The sequence below is a fragment of the Nerophis ophidion genome, linkage group LG26 (genome assembly GCF_033978795.1).
Source record: "Nerophis ophidion isolate RoL-2023_Sa linkage group LG26, RoL_Noph_v1.0, whole genome shotgun sequence".
Taxonomy (NCBI): domain Eukaryota; kingdom Metazoa; phylum Chordata; class Actinopteri; order Syngnathiformes; family Syngnathidae; genus Nerophis; species Nerophis ophidion.
The window spans coordinates 8,280,102-8,292,601 of record NC_084636.1 but is presented as its reverse complement, the minus strand read 5'-3'; the positions used below and the strand labels follow the sequence as shown (position 1 = coordinate 8,292,601).

Sequence of the window (12,500 nt, the reverse complement as noted above, 5' to 3'; positions counted from 1 at the left end):
ATGATTTATAGGATGTTGAATTTGAATTTATTATTGGAAAAACCCTCGAGAGACAGGGTCTTGTTTTCTCGTGTTCATATCTTCCCGTTTACATGAAGAACTAATTTAATCAACAAGATGGGTTAAGAAAGTTGCTGCTGTCACAGTCTACTGTTGTCGTGTGTTTGTCTTCAATTTGATTTATTGATTGATTGAGACTTTTATCAGTAAGATTGCACAGTGTATATATATATATATATAAAGAGAGAGAGAGAGAGAGAGAGAGAGAGAGAGAGAGAGAGAGAGAGAGAGTCAGGAAAAACCACAAAAGGCTATATCATCCCTACAAGCCTGTTTTGCAGTCTGGTGACTTTATCGAGCAGGGATGATATAGCCTCATATATACACAGTATATATATATATATATATATATATATATATATATATATACACATACATACATATATATATATACACACACATACATACAGACATATATATATATACATACATATATATATACACACACACAAACATATATATATATGTATACATGTACACACACACATGCTGAATGCCGATATATATATATATATATATACACACACATACAGTATGTATGTATATAATGTATATATACATATATATACTACACACACATATACTGAATGCCGATATACAATACATACATATATACATATATATATACATATATATATATATATATATATATATATATATATATATATATATATATATATATATATATATATATATATATATATATATATATATATATATATATGTATATATATGTGTCACAATACAAGCCAAAAGTTTGGACTCACCACCTCATTTCAATGCGTTTTCTTTATTTTCATGACTATTTACATTGCAGATTGTCACTGATGGCATCAAAACTATGACACCTGTGAAGTAAAAAAACATTTCAGGTGACTACCTCTTGAAGTTCATGGAGAGAATGCCAAGAGTGTGCAAAGCAGTAATCAGAGTAATGGGTGGCTATTTAGAAAAAAATAGAATATAAAACATGTTTCCAGTTATTTCACCTTTTTTTGTGAAGTACATAACTCCGCATGTGTTCATTCATAGTTCTGAGGGGGTGTGTCCAAACTTTTGGCCCGTACTGTATACACACCACACACAGACACACACACAGCTTAAGAGGCTAATCCAATTGTGTACTTAGCATGTTGACAAAACAGTACCATGTAAAATGTTCACAACTGAACAGGTCAGCAATATGTACTAGAAATCCCCACATTCTGAAAGTACGTCCAACACCACTGTGACATCACACTGTGCTCACTGTTCAAAAAAACAGCCTTCAGTGGCATCTAAAACTGTGTGCAAGCTTGCGCCCAAATGCATTAACCTTCTGATTTGAGTATCCATCATTCTAACATTCATAAGTCAGAAAAGAGGAAAATCTTCTTAGAAATCTCTTTAAAATCATGGCTGGTTGCCTAAAAGGCAGCGCGGATTGTTACACGGTCAGTGTTCAGGTCAGCGCACACGCCAGTGCAAAGACTAGTGCGCCCGCTGGCAAGTTTGAAGAAAAAAAAAAAAAAAAAAAAAAAAGACCTAGATCTAAATGGAACATTTAAAGTAGAGATTTCCGGTAATATCGGACTGCCGATAATATCGGCTGATAAATGCTTTAAAGGGTAAAATCGGAAATTATCGGTATCTGTTTCAAAATTATCGGTGTTGGTTTCAAAAAGTAAAATGTATGACTTTTTAAAACGCAGCTGTGTTCACGGACGTGGGGAGAAGTATAGAGCACCAACGTACCTTAAAGGCACTGCCTTTGCGTGCCGGTCCAATCACATAATATCTACAAGGTCAACAGCCATACAGGTCACACTGAGGGTGGCTGTGTAAACAATTTTAACAATGTTACAAATATGCGCCACACGGTAAACCCACACCTAACAAGAATGACAAACACATTTTGGGAGAACATCCACACCGTAACACAACATAGACAACAGAACAAATACCCAGAACCCCTTGCGGCACTAACTCTTCCGGGACGCTACAATATACACCCAGCCCACTTCAACCTCCTCATGCTCTCTCAGGGAGCACATGTCCCAAATTCCAAGCTGCTGTTTTGAGGCATGTTAAAAAACATAACGCACTTTGTGAAGTCTGAAGTGAATTATATTTATATAGCGCTTTTCTCAAAGTGACTCAAAGCGCTTTACATAGTGAAACCCAGTATCTCATTTTTACTTTTAAACCAGTGTGGGTGCCACTGGGAGCAGGTGGGTAAAGTGTCTTGCCCAAGTACACAACGGCAGTGACTAGGATGGCAGAAGCGGGGATCGAACCTGCAACCCTCAAGTTGTTGGCACGGCCGCTCTACCAACCGAGCTATACCGTGATTTCAATAATAAATATGGCAGTGCCATGTTGGCATTTTTTTCCATAACTTGAGTTGATTTTACTTAGAAAACCTTGTTACATTATAATAATAAATAAATGGGTTGTACTTGTATAGCGCTTTTCTACCTTCAAGGTACTCAAAGCGCTTTGACACTACTTCCACATTTACCCATTCACACACTGATGGAGGGAGCTGCCATGCAAGGCGCCAACCAGCACCCATCAGGAGCAAGGGTGAAGTGTCTTGCTCAGGACACAACAGATGTGACGAGGTTGGTACTAGGTGGGATTTGAACCAGAGACCCTCGGGTTGCGCACAGCCACTCTTCCACTGCGCCACGCCGTCCCGTAAAATGTGTTTGTCATTGTAGAATGAATCCAGAGGGGCATCACAACAAAATGAGGCATAATAATGTGTTCATTCCACGACTGTATAAATCGTTATCGGTAATTAAGAATTGGACGATATCGGAGTATCGGATATCAGCGAAAAAACATGATCGGACATCCCTAATTTAAACGTTTTGGCAACCAAATTTAATTTGTCAAAATACATATATTTTTTTAGGGTCATCTAAATTGTGCAAGCAATTTACTGTGCATAATCATGATGAACCAATATTGAAAAGTATAATAAAAAATGCCATCTCCGGGTTGGGGAGGAGACCCTGCCCCAAGTGGAGGAGTTCAAGTACCTCGGAGTCTTGTTCACGAGTGAGGGAAGAGTGGATGGTGAGATCGACAGGCGGATCGGTGCGGCGTCTTCAGTAATGCAGACGCTGCATCGATCCGTTGTGGTGAAGAAGGAGCTGAGCCGGAAGGCAAAGCTCTCAATTTACCGGTCGATCTACGTTCCCATCCTCACCTATGGTCATGAGCTTTGGGTCATGACCGAAAAGACAAGATCACGGGTACAAGCGGCCGAAATGAGTTTCCTTCGCCGGGTAGGCGGGGCTCTCCCTTAGAGATAGGGTGAGAAGCTCTGCCATCCAGGAGGAACTCAAAGTAAAGCCTCTGCTCCTTCACATCGAGAGGAGCCAGATGAGGTGGTTCGGGCATCTGGTCAGGATGCCACCCAAACGCCTCCCTAGGGAGGTGTTTGGGGCACATCCAACCGGTAGGAGGCCACGGGGAAGACCCAGGACACGTTGGGAAGACTATGTCTCCCGGCTGGCCTGGGAACGCCTCGGGATACCTCGGCAGAAGCTGGCCGAAGAGGGAAGTCTGGGATTCCCTGCTTAGGCTGCTGCCCCCGCGACCCGACCTCGGGTAAGTGGAAGAAGATGGATGGATGGATGATAAAAAATAGTTGGACAGCACTAACGTAAAGTCAATGAAATGTAATGTTCTTGTATTTAAATGTTGAAAGAAACTAAAAAACAAAACAAAAATTAAAGCTGCAAGCAGCGATGGACGGGATCGACTTTTACTGGTGTTTCCTGCCTTTACCCATTCAACATATCTTTACGTTCACGTTACCTACCTTCCCTACATCCTGGGGTCACACTGGTGCTTCTTTCTGTCACCCATAAGGACAGAGCAGGCTGTACTTCCTGTACTTCCTCAGGAGACTGCACTCCTTCAACATTTGTAGAAAACTCCTGTGGATGTACTACCAGTCTGTGGTTGCCAGTGTTCTGTTCTACACAGTAGTGTGTTGGGGGGGCAGTACATCTAAGAAGGACAGCTCCAGACTTGAGAAACTGATCAGGCGGGCCGGTTCTACAATGGGAATGAAACTGGACTCACTGGTGACGGTGGCAGAGAAGAGGACTGTTGACAAACTAGTGAGCATCCTGGATGATGCCAGTCACCCTCTGCATAGTGTTATCAGTAGCCAGAGGAGCCTGTTCAGTGCTAGACTGCTTCATCCCAAGTGCAGGACTAATAGACTCAAGAACTCCTTTGTCCCACACCCCATTAGACTGTACAACTCCTCTCTGGGACGGGGGACGGGGGGTATTAGGATGACAGGGGATGCAAAACGATAACAGTGCAATACGTTTTCATAACATGGTCATTACTGCCTACTTTGTCTTGTTATATTCTTATTTTACTGTTATATTGTTATTCCCATTGTTTTTATTCTTTTGTAATATTTCTCTATTTTGTTTCCATTCAAACCCCCATTATTTACTTTTTACTTTTTTCTTTAAATTGATCTCAACTCTGTACACTGCTGCTGGAATTTTAATTTTCCTGAAGGAACTCTCCTGAAGGAATCAATAAAGTACTATCTATCTATCTATAACGTTTGAAAAAAGGTGACGGGTTTTTACAAAACTTTTGTTTTGAAAGGGTATTTGGCAACTTCCTGTTGATTTTTGCTGAAGGATGTCAATTATTAAAATGTAGGTCTAAGTGAGCCCTGCATAGAGGTTTTTGTTTCATGTCTCTCCGACATTCCTACCGGAAGTTACAAGCAGTTTTGACTGTGTTTTCTTCCTATGAACAGATTTGTCTGTGTTTTATTCCTAGGGGGGCGCTAAAGCGCAATTTTGAGTTTTGGTTTATTTTTATTTTTTTATTAAATCGAGTTTTTCGCCAGTCCTGATGTGTGTGTCCAGTTTGGTGAGTTTTGAAGCATTTTAAGGGGGTCAAATTACAGCTCAAAGTGTCAAAAATGAAATTTTTTAGAAAAATTTTGTTTTGAAGGGGTTTTTGCCAACTTCCTGTTGATTTTTTCTGAAGGATGTCAATTATTAAAATGTAGGTCTAAGTGAGACCTACATAGAGGTTTTTGTTTCACGTCTCTCCGACATTCCTACCGGAAGTTACAAGCAGTTGTGTCTGTGTTTTCTTCCTAGGAGCAGTTTTGTCTGTGTTTTACTCCTAGGGGGGCGCTAGAGCGCAATTTTGAGTTTTGGGGTTTTTTTTGGTTTTTTTATTAGATCGAAATTTTTGCCAGTCCTGATGTGTGTGTCCAGTTTGGTGAGTTTTGAAGCATTTTAAGGGGGTCAAATTACAGCTCAAAGTGTCAAAAACGGCATTTTTTAGGAAAATGTTGTTTTGAAGGGGTTTTTGCCAACTTCCTGTAGTTTTTTGCTGAAGGATGTCAATTATTAAAATGTAGGTCTAAGTGAGACCACATAGAAGTTTTTGTTTTATGTCCCTGCGACATTCCTACCGGAAGTTACAAGCAGTTTTGACTGTGTTTTCTTCCTAGGAGCAGTTTTGTCTGTTTTTTATTCCTAGGGCGGCGCTAGAACGCAATTTTGAGTTTTGGGTTTTTTTATTAGATTGAAATTTTCGCCAGTCCTGATGTGTGTGTCCAATTTGGTGACTTTTGAAGCATTTTATGGGGGTCAAATTACAGCTCTAAATGTCAAAAATGAATTTTTTTTAGGAAAATGTTGTTTTGAAGGGGTTTTTGCCAACTTCCTGTTGATTTTTGCTGAAGGAAATCATTGTATGAAATCTAGGTCTAAGTCAGACCTACATAGAGGTTTTTGTTTCATGTCTCTACGACATTCCTAACAGAAGTTACAAGCAGTTTTGTCTGTGTTTTTTCCTACGGGGCGCTAGAGCGCAATTTTGATTTTTGGGGTTTGTTTTTGTTATTAGATGGCAAGGTTTGCCATACCCATGTGTGTGTAAAATTTGGTGAGTTTTGATGCATGTCAAGTTGGTCAAATTACAGCGCGAAGGTGCGGAATAATAAAGAAAGGAATAAAACCTTACAAATGCAATAGGGTCCTCTGTCCCATTTTACCAAAGGGACATTGCGGTCCCTAATAACTTATTTATGTCAAATTTCTTCCCAATGGTCCAACAGAGGAGGAATAAAATGTTCAAATGATACATAGACGTGTGTTACATGACTAGGCACGCCCTATTTATGTAAAGCAAATGTTGGTGCTGATCGGCCGTTTGAATGCAAACACGTTACAACGGCTGCACGGTTGCAAAATGCCCCTGAGGAAAACCAACACACCGCCACTCACTCACAGGTGTTGCACATTTACCGGTTTGTGTGTCAGATGAGCATGATGGTGGGGGCAAGCGTCGAGCGTCTCGCTGTGCGTCGCGGTCTTCTTCGTCCTCGTCGTGCGTCTCACTCAGAAGCTGATGCACGTTTCCTGCACACTGGAAACGAGAGGGAATGTAAATGTCTGACCTAGTCACAAAATAGTGTTCTTTATCACAGTTTGCCTGCATTAATGAATGCTGGTATGGCCACCAGGGGTCGCCACAATCCAAGGAAAAAAGCACCTTGCCCTCAGCGGCATTGAAGATGAGAGAAATGCTGCATGCTGGCAGACTTTTTGGACATCAGTTGGGGGTTAAGACGCTCTCATCCGCTTCAGGCTGATATCACCGTGGATAGTGGGGGGTACGAAGCTCAGAACAAACATAGGTTTATAACCTTTTCTGCCCGGCAATGTAAACTTTAAACCGCTTACCATGAATTGATTCACGTCGACTTAAACAAGTTGAAAAACTTATTCGAGTGTTACCATTTAGTGGTCAATCGTACAGATGATGTACTACAAACCCCCGTTTCCATATGAGTTGGGAAATTGTGTTAGATGTAAATACAAACGGAATACATCCATCCATCCATCCATTTTCTACCGCTTATTCCCTTTTGGGGTCGCTGGCGCCTATCTCAGCTACAATCGGAATACAATGATTTGCAAATCCTTTTCAACCCATATTCAATTGAATGCACTCCAAAGACAAGATATTTGATGTTCAAACTCATAATAATAATAATTATTAACTCAAAATTTCATGGCTGCAACACGTGCAAAAGTAGTTGGGAAAGGGCATGTTCACAACTGTGTTACATCACCTTTTCTTTTAACAACAATCAATAAACGTTTGGAAACTGAGGAAACTAATTGTTGGAGCTTTGAAAGTGGAATTCTTTCCCATTCTTGTTTTATGTAGAGCTTCAGTCGTTCAACAGTCCGGGGTCTTGTTGTCGTATTTTACGCTTCATAATGCGCCACACATTTTCGATGGGAGACAGGTCTGGACTGCAAGTGGGCCCGGAAAGTACCCGCAATCTTCTTTTACAAAGCCACGCTGTTGTAACACGTGCTGAATGTGGCTTGGCATTGTCTTGCTGAAAAAGACGGCGCTTAGATGGCAGCCTATGTTGTTCCAAAACCTGTATGTACTTTTCAGCATTAATGGTGCCTTCACAGATGTGTAAGTTCCCCATGCCTTGGGCACTAATGCACCCCCATACCATCACAGATACTAGCTTTTGAATTTTGCGTCGATAATAGTCTGGATGGTTCGCCGGATGACACAATGTCGAATATTTCCAAAAACAATATGAAATGTGGACTTGCTGACCACAGAACACTTTTCTACTTTGCATCAGTCCATCTTAGATGATCTCGGGCCCAGAGAAGCCGGCGGCCTTTCTGGATGTTGTTGATAAATGGCTTTTGCTTTGCATAGTAGAGCTTTAACTTGCACTTACAGATGTAGAGACATATTGTATTTAGTGACAGTGGTTTTCTGAAGTGTTCCTGAGCCCATGTGGTGATATCCTTTAGAGGTGGATGTCGGTTTTTGATACAGTGCCATCTGAGAGAACGAAGGTCACGGTCATTCAATGTTGGTTTCCGGCCATGTCGCTTACGTGGAGTTATTTCTCCAGATTCTCTGAGCCTTTTGATGATATTATGGACCGTAGATGTTGAAATCCCTAAATTTGTTGCAATTGCTCTTTGAGAAACGTTGTTCTTAAACTGTTTGACTATTTGCTCCAGCAGTTGTGGACAAAGGGGTGTACCTCGCCCCATCCTTTCTTGTCAAAGACAAAGCATTTTTTGGGAAGCTGTTTTTATACCCAATCATGGCACCCACCTGTTTCCAATTAGCCTGCACACCTGTGGGATGTTCCATATAAGTGTTTGATGAGCATTCCTCAGTATTTATTGCCACCTTTCCCAACTTCTTTGTCACATGGTGCTGGCATAAAATTAAAAAGTTAATTATTTGCAGAAAAAAAAAGTTTATCATTTTGAACATCAAATATGTTGTCTTTGTAGCATATTCAACGGAATATGGGTTGAAAATTATTTGCAAATCATTGTATTCTGTTTATATTTACATCGAACACAATTTCCCAACTCATATGGAAACAGGGTTTGCACTAAAAAAAAAGCTTGCTGACCTTTCAAGATCACATTGTCCAGAGTTGAAAACAACCCGGACCAACCCTAGTGTCACATTGTCAGGTACAGTGTCAACATTTAATGACTGAAGCTCTCGTTCCGGCTTGTCCGCTGTTTAGTCACAACGTCTCGGCTGCCATCCCGGACGAAACAGAACAGCTCCTTCCAACCAACGCCCACGCAGCTCAGGCTTCAGGGCCTTCGAAAAGACGCATGGCGATAAGAGAAGACGCCCCCGTCTTCTGAGTCATTTCGAAACAGACGTGAACTGGAACGGAATGGAGGAGAACCTGTGGCGCTAATTGAGTGTAAGGCGACACGCTCTCCTTCCACATGTCCGCGGCCTTTTGGAAGCGGCTGAAGAACGAGATTGGAAAGTCAAAAACAATTCCTCCCACATATAATCACGGAGAGCCAAATTTATGTGTTCTAAACCTCTGACTGCACAGCTAATAGGTCTTTCTTCCTCACTGCCATGCGACTTGAAAAAAGGGGTAACGGCGGCACTAGTACTGCCAATTTGCAGCATTAACTGTCAGACAAGCTTTAAAATAAGTTAATCACCTTAAAAGTAAATACAACTCTTTACCTTGTTTAAAAAACGTCCAACCGGAACCCCCTGATAACTAAAGTTCCGTGGGTGAATTATGTAAATCCGCTACAGTTTTTAGCGCTTTGATATCTAGTCTACTGACAGATATAAGTAGGAACTTTACACTACTTTATATTACAAATGGCAACAGCGGAAAATGAATACCACATAAGAAGATAGAGGAAAACAAGAAGTTAATCGACTATGGTGTTGGCACGGACTGTAATTGCGGACGCGCACACTTTTTTTCAGGACTTATGCAGATCCCAAATACAGATCAGCAGGTTCCAGAAGGTAAGGAAAGTTGGTTTTTGCATAATATTGCGAAACAAAACGGCAGATACTATACCTGTTATTAGGTGACATTTTGCGGTCCTTATACACCAGGGGTCTCAAACACGCAGCCCGCAAACCGTTATTTTGTGGCCCCCACCTTCATATGAAAGTTTAATGTTAGTGCGGCTTGCGAGTTTTATATGAATGGCGCTTGACAGCGTTGTGTGCGGAGCCGAAGGAATCTACCAATCACAGTGTGGTATGTGGCTCTCAGGTGCCCAACATTGACGTCACTTGCGTGATGCGAGCAGAGAAATGTTTTGCAACTTTACCATCTCTCTTCATCTCACTCTCTCACTCACTCACTCACTCTCTCTGCTGTAAACTGCTCGGGCCGGGGAGACGAGTGGCCCGGTAGCTTCCGAAGCACTCCGCCGAAGGACCGAGCAACAATACAAAACTGTGCTGATACTCCGACAGAGAGTTGCTGGGCTATTCGGACGTGGAACAAGTTAGTCGTGATGTTAGCCCGTTCGCGGCTTAATTGTGCTACTGTAACTGTAAACTCCACGGCGACGGTGATGAGCAAAGACAATTCCAGGAAATTTGGGAGATGCAATGTTTCTTTGTTGAGCACTATCGGCACCCTGACGTGTCTTATTTGCACAGAGAAAGTTGTGGTGCACAATTCTAATTTTTTTCATTTATATTTTGATTTTATTTTGTGATGACAATAAAAATAAAGACATTTAAAAATATTTTTTCAAGAAATCTTTTCTTCCGGTCCACCTTGACAGACTCTGAATCTAGAGGCCCCCTGTCACAGGCTGAAGCAAATCTTTGTTGACAGAAATGTTGAAATGTAAAATTATATTGCCCACATATGCGGTCCTCTCCAAGGTTTCTCATAGTCATTGTCATCGACGTCCCAATGGGCTGAGTTTTTCCTTGCCCAACAACCGCGGATGTTGTTGTGGCTTGTGCAGCCCTTTGAGACACTTGTGATTTAGGGCTATATAAATAAACATTGATTGATTGATTGACTGATAATTAAGAGTTGGACAATATCGGACATCTCCAATAAGAAACACTGGCGTTTTGGCAGTCAGGCTATTTTGACAAACACGTGGACTAGTCCGGTGTTTTTCAACCTTTTCTGAGCCAAGGCACGTTTTTTTCCGAGAAAAAATCCCGAGGCACAAAACCATCAGAAATCATTAAAAAATAAAAACTCCGCAGCCGATATTGACAATTAAAAAGTTGTTCTTGGAATTGTTGCAAGTATAGCTCTTGTCTCAAAGTAGGTGTACTGTCACCACCTGTCACATCACACCCTGACTTATTTTCACATTTTTGCTGTTTTCCTGTGTGTAGTGTTTTACTTCTTGTCTTGCGCTCCCCATTGTGGTGGCTTTTTTTGCTGTTTTCCTGTAGCAGTTTCATGTCTTCCTTTGAGCGATATTCCCAGCAACTACTTTGTTTTAGCAATCAAGAATATTTCAGTTGTTTTTATTCTTCTTTGTGGGGCCATTGTTGATTGTTATGTCATATTGGGATGTACTTTGTGGACGCCGTCTTTGCTCCACAGTAAGTCTTTGCTGTCGTCCAGCATTCTGTTTTTGTTGATTTTGCAGCCAGTTCAGTTTTAGTTTAGTTCCACATAGGCTTCCCTAAGCTTCAATTCCTTTTCTTAGGGGCACTCACCTTTTGTTTATCTTTGGTTTAACCATTAGATACCTTTTTACCTTCACCCTGCCTCCCGCTGTTCCCGACATCTACAAAGCAATCAGCTACCTGCTGCCACCTACTGATATGGAAGAGTATTACACGGTTACTCTGCCGACACTCAACAACAACACATCATTTGCAGACTATAATTACTGGCTTGCAAAAAATATTTTAAGCCAAATAGGTGAAATTAGATCATCCACCACGGCACACCAGACTGTATCTCACGGCACACGTGTTGTTGTTGAGTGTCGGCAGAGTAACCGTGTAATACTCTTCCATATCAGTAGGGGGCAGCAGGTAGCCAATTGCTTTGTAGATGTCGGGAACAGCGGGAGGCAGGGTGAAGGTAAAAAGGTATCTAAAGGTTAAACCAAAGATAAACAAAAGGTGAGTGCCCCTAAGAAAAGGTATTGAAGCTTAGGGAAGCCTATGTGGAACTAAACTAAAACTGAACTGGCTGCAAAATCAACAAAAACAGAATGCTGGACGACAGCAAAGACTTACTGTGGAGCAGTACATCCCAACATGACATAACAATCAGCAATGGCCCCACACAGAAGAATAAAAACAACTGAAATATTCATGATTGCTAAAACAAAGTAGTTGCTGGGAATATCGCTCAAAGGAAGACATGAAACTGCTACAGGAAAACAGCAAAAAAAGCCACCACAATGGGAGCGCGAGACAAGAAGTAAAACACTACACACAGGAAAACAGCAAAAAAGTGAAAATAAGTCAGGTTGTGATGTGACAGGTGGTGACAGTACACCCACTTTGAGACAAGAGCTATACTTGCAACAATTGCAAGAACAACTTTTTAATTGTCAATATCGGCTGCTGAGTTTTTATTTTTGGAGAAACACTGCATTAGTCAGCTGAGTCATAGAATGTCTGAAATGCCACCACTCCTTGCCAGTTACACAATAAACGGTGAACATCACCTTTCGTCAAGGAAAATCGGTAAACAAAAAAAAAAGATCTAAATAATCCACAAAGTTAAACCCCACAGCTAGCTCGTTTAAATAAAGACATGCCTTACTAAGCCAGCCCACCACATTTGACCTACAATACAATGTATACAATCTATAGTATGGCCAACACATAGCAAGCATGGCATGGCATGGATAAACAACAAGCTGCTGTGAGGCTGAAAGGGACTCGATGCATGGTTCTGCATAAGCTCCGCAATCAGGCCTCGCTCTCTCTCTCTGGACTGCTATTTGACATTCACACACTGCAGGCACTGACGGGAGAGTTTGCAGCCTCTCCACCAGGCTCCGTCGACGCGCATGCTTGCGTGTCGTCGTCACACATGTGGTGTACCTGCGCATGTGACAACGCATTCCACAGCCGACCCTTCACATTCCTATCCT

General features: G+C 41.5%; 1 protein-coding gene across 5 annotated transcripts in view; it reads right to left on the bottom strand.

The window, feature by feature from the left end:
- Positions 1–12,500, bottom strand: part of ralgps2 (Ral GEF with PH domain and SH3 binding motif 2) — a 227,166-nt gene that overhangs the window by 155,793 nt on the left and 58,873 nt on the right. For all 5 annotated transcript variants that reach the window (XM_061888160.1, XM_061888158.1, XM_061888161.1 and 2 more), the window contains exon 2: positions 6,357–6,477. The gene's annotated coding sequence lies outside the window, so the exon portion shown is untranslated. The remainder of the gene's footprint in view (positions 1–6,356; positions 6,478–12,500) is intronic.